Genomic DNA, 4,981 nt, shown 5'->3' on the forward strand with positions numbered 1-4,981 from the left:
TCCAGCTCAGGGGTCAATCGGTGATCACATCTTTTTTTTTTTTTTTTTGTAATAACATTTACTTATTTTTGAGAGACAGAGAGAGAGATAGAGCACAAGCAAGGGAGAGGCAGAGAGAGAGGGAGACACAGAATCCGAAGCAGGCTCCAGGCTCCAAGCTGCCAGCACAGAGCCCGACATGGGACTCGAACTCACAGACCGTGAGATCATGACCTGAACCAAAGTCGGACACTTAACCAACTGAGCCACGCAGGCGCCCCGTCGAGCTACAGATTTAAACCATTGGCTTTCATTTTCCTCACTTTCTACTTAAGTCAAGTTTCATTACAATATGGCAGCTTCTGTCTCCTGCTTCCACTCCCACCCCCCTACCCCCACCCCAGTCTGTTCCCCATTCAGCAGCCAGAAAGATCCGGTGAAAATCAGTCAGTTTGGGTCCCTCAGAGTCAAGGCCAAAGTCCTCACCATGGACACAAGACCTAGCTTGACCCACTAAACCCCTCTAACCTCCCCTCTTCCCCCCTCCCCCTTACACTCTCTGCCCCAGCCACACCCCTGTCTTTGCTGTTCCTTTGCTATTCCTGCTCCTGCCTCAGGGCCTTTGCACAAGCTGTTAGAACTCTCTTCCCATGATTTCTGCATAGCTGATTCCCTTGCCTGCATCAGGCCTTTTCTCAAATGTCACCCTCTCAGTGAGGCTCCCCACACCATCCTATTTGAAACTGCACGCACACCCCCTCTACCCTCTGCCCCTTTCCACCTTCATTTTCCTTCATAGCACTTTTCACTCCCTGACCTTCTACTGCCAGTCACTTATAGGACTTCTCTCTCTCTCCCCACTAGAATGCCTGCTCCAGGAGGCCAGGGGTCCTTGTCGGTCTTGTTCCCAGCTGTGTCCCCAGTGGCTTCAACAGGGCCCAGCCCACGGTCTGTGTTCTGTAAATATTTGTTCAGTGAGTTGATGAATTTGCTGCAATGATGTCGAGTGTATTTTTTTTTATTTTTTTTAAAGCTTACTTATTTATTTTGAGGGAGAAAGAGAGAAGGAGGGAGACAGAATGAGCGGGAGAGGGGCAGAGAGAGAGAGAGAGAAAATCCCAAGCAGGCTCCATGCGGTCAGAGTGGAGCCCGACGGCAGGGCTCGATCCCACCAACGGTGAGATCATGACCTGAGCCAAAATCAAGAGCCAGATGCTTAACTGACTGAGCCCCCCCGGGGCACCCTCAAGTGTGTTTTTTAAATAAGGGTATCCAGGGGCGCCTGGATTTAGATGGTCTGTATGAATAGTGGCATCGGTCGTTGGCACACAGTAGTGGCTGGGGAAACTGAGGAAGGGCTCTGTGGCTGGAGATTATGGGAGAAGGGGCAGGGGGGATGGGGCACGTCTTGTCCTGGCTCACTCTGAAGCAGGGACCAGACCATCTCTCTCTCTGATGGGCTGATGGGCTTTCCAGCTTCTCTGAGTCTCTCTCCGCCCACCTGAGCGCCCTAACACAGGCCCCCCTCCGTGTGTCCCCAGGACGACAACCACAGAGAAGCCAGAGGCGCAGCCCAACCACAATGCCGGTAAGCCGGAAGTCCCTCCTCTTCCAAAACTCTCACCCTGTCACTCCTCTCTGCTCAAAGGCCCTCCATGGCTCCCCAGTGTCTGTAGGACAGGCTCAGCCTCCTTAACATGGCTCTCAAGACCCCCATACGCTGGTCCCCACCATCTTTCCTGGCTTCGTCTCCCACATATAACATTCCCAGCCTCAAAAAGAAAACAATAAAAAACAGACTATATATATATATATATATATATATATATAATGCAGACAGGCCAAACATATCATCGCCCTTCAAACACGAGGCTGTTTCCACCAGGCCTCTGCACCTACTCACTCTTGCTTTTGCGTAGCTCTCTCTTCAGTCTCAGACGTCCCCTCCTCCAGGAAGCCCACCTTGACCCACCTCCAGGAGCCCTGGGCTCCGCCACTCACCCTACCCACTCTGGGGACAGACCTGGCTCCCCCACCAGACTGTGAGCCCCAGGAGGGCAGGGCCAGCACTGCCTCGGTCACCGCTGTGTCCCCAGCACCGGGCTGGGCAAGAAGAGGGCTTTGCACAAATGTTGGCCGAACGAATGAATGCCGATAGCAGCCAGCACGGGCCTGTGGGCCACCTGTCAGCCGGTTCCTCCCTTGTCCTCTGCTTCAGGTGACGAGAACATCTACGAAGTGATGCCATCTCCGACCCTCCTGGTGTCCCCCCTCGGTGACCCGGGGTCTGCGAACACCGCCATGGTGAGCCCCGCCCCCTCCCCCCAAAGCCCACCTGGTGCCTCCCCTGGGAGCCCGCTGTGGGGCCCGGCACCTTGTCCCACACAAGTCGCGTGGGAACGCGACTCTCTCTGGGATGCTCCCTGCTCTCGAGCCACCGGGAAAAGAGACCAGAAGGGACCCAACCTGAAGAGCCTTTGTCTCTGGGGCACGGAGGCTGGTGGGGGACTTTATTTTCTCTGCCGCTTGGCTGTAGTTTCTACGCGGAGCAGATACTCCCCTTATTATCGGTGGGAAGGGCTGATAATAAGAAAGAGTGAACTGAACGAGAGCGGCAATTTCAAAAGCTGAAACGGAGAAGCTCAGAAGGGCAGGTGTGGACGGGAGGCCGAGCGCTAAAGGGGTCATGGACGTGCCACCGCCGGTGCCTGTCCTCACAGCAAAGGTCAAAGGTTGGAGGCGCCCGGCTCACCCGTGCTCTTCCCTTGCAGCCCCTGCCCCTGCCCGAGAACCACCACTATCAGGTGCGGAGCTGGGAAGCGGGAGGGGAGGGGAGGACGGCGGGGCGGGAGGGGCCCCCTCACCCACTGTCCACCTGCTCTCAGGGTCCGTAGTTGTACACGGTACAGCCTCCCCCCTCCTGGGGAGGCACTTTCCTCCCTCTTAGAAGGATTCCAAGGCTGTGAGTTTGCACAGGAGGAAATGAAGCCCGGAGAGGCAAGGGCGGTGCCCAGGGTCACACAGCAGGTCGGGGCCTGCGTCAGACCCCACCGCGGGGAACCCGTTCTGGGTCTGGGTCCCAGCCCCTCTCTGTCCCCTCCTGTCCGCCCCTGGATCTCTGTGTCCCCGTGTGTCTGTGTGCATTTCTCTGCGTGTATCTCTCAGCCTCTGCCTGGCTCCCCCCTGACCCTGACCCCCCCACCCGCAACCCCCTTCTCTCCCTCCCCCACCAGGACCTGCTGAACCCCGACCCTGCTCCTTACTGCCAGCTCATGCCAAGGCCCTGAAGGGGTCCCAGGGCCCTGGAAGGGCGACGGCCTCAGCCCTCCCCTGGGACCTGGCGCCCGCAGAAAAGCCGTACCAGAGACCCCACAGGACCAGGCCACCAGGGCCGTGGGGCCAACGAGGTGGACTCCAACGAAGACTTGGGCAGGTGTCCCGGGCGGGGGGCAAGAGATCATGATGGGTCTGAGTATACAACCCACACTCAGTTCTGGTCCTTCCAGCAACCTGGCCTGGGCCACGTGCCTGTGAAAGACAGGCTTTCCTTGTCCCAACCCAAAGTACCCCCCCACACACTGGATACTTGGGGGGGGGGAGATACTTGGGGCTTGGGCCTGCCTCTAGCCAGACCTCACCGGCGCCTACTTGGCCGGGCTTCTGACCGTCAGCTCGCGACGCCCCACCCCTGCTCCCTGGTTGTCCTTGGAGCCCCTCGCCCCTTGGGACAAGGCAGCCCCCCACCACACAGGCCCCCTAGGATAAGGCACATGGCAGGGAGGGCTGGCCTCACGGGCTGTGACCCCAGACGACAGACCTGGTCAGTTACCGGGTAAGACCCCTTCCCTGCCCAGGCAGGGGCAGACCCCGCCCCTCTCCAGACTCCGTCTTTCAGAACCTGTGGCCAATTTCTGCCCATTGCCCCCACCCCCGGCCCGAATCGTACCAAGGACCTCTCAGCCCCCACCCAACCCCAGGCCCCAAATGTGGGCCCAGTCTGTAGCCCCTTAATTTATTCACTCACTCAGCAATAAACAAGCCGCGTGTTATGCACAGTTCTGGATCTTGCAGCTTTGGGAGGGAACAAAACAGACAATCCCTTCTGTTCCCCTAGAGGGGCGCTGTGGCAGGGGAGAGAGTCAAGGAGCGAAGTAACACATGTGGTGTGTTGGATGGTGATGAGGCCACTGGGGAGATAAAGAGAGAAGGGGGGCTGGGAGTATTGAGGGATTGGGATTTTACTTTTTGAGAGAGAGAGAGAGAGCGCGCATGTGCGTGCAAGTGAGGGAGGGGCAGAGGGAGCGAGAGGGACAGAATCCCAGGCAGGCTCCACACTCAGTGTGGTGCCCGACGCAGGGTTCAATCCCAGGACCGTGAGATCATGACCTGAGCTGAAATCAGGATTTGGATGCTCAACCGACTGAGCCACCCAGGCGCCCCGAGGGATCGTGATTTGAAACACAGGAAGGGCAGAGAAGGCTGCTGAGAAGGTGACAATGAGCCAAGACCTAAAGGGGGAGGGAGGGGAAGCCATATAGGGATCTGGAGGGAGAGCATTCCAGGCAAAGAAGCAGCAAGTGCAAAGGCCCTGAGGTAGGACGGTGCCTGGGGAGTTCAAGGGGCAATAAAGAGGCCAGGGTGATGGGAGCAGAGGAAGGAAGAGGGAAAGGGAGGGAGGTGAGTTCAGGGAGATGGGAGCGGTAGAGGGCACAGGACAAATAAAGCATAACGGACGGTCGCTTTTATTTATTTATTTATTTATTTATCCGGGAGCTGAAAAAAGACTGGTAGGCTGATAACGGCCCCTCAAAGTCGTCTGCGTCCTAATGTCCTGTGAATGTTACCTTACATGGCAAAAGGGACTTTGCAGCTATGATCAAGTTAAGGATCCTGGGGGGGCCCCGGGTGGCATCGGTTAAGCTCCAATAACTCGTTTGTGGGGCACCTGGGTGGCCCAGTGTGTTAAGTGGCTGACTCTTGATTTCGGCTCAGCTCACGATCT

General features: G+C 57.2%; 1 pseudogene; it reads left to right on the top strand.

Moving 5' to 3' along the window:
- Nucleotides 1-827: 827 nt before the first annotated feature.
- LOC125917548 (carcinoembryonic antigen-related cell adhesion molecule 19-like) lies at nucleotides 828-4,009 on the top strand (annotated as a pseudogene).
- The last annotated feature ends 972 nt before the right edge of the window (nucleotides 4,010-4,981 follow it).

Source organism: Panthera uncia, unplaced genomic scaffold, assembly GCF_023721935.1.
Source record: "Panthera uncia isolate 11264 unplaced genomic scaffold, Puncia_PCG_1.0 HiC_scaffold_1987, whole genome shotgun sequence".
In the NCBI taxonomy this organism is placed as follows: Eukaryota; Metazoa; Chordata; class Mammalia; order Carnivora; family Felidae; genus Panthera; species Panthera uncia.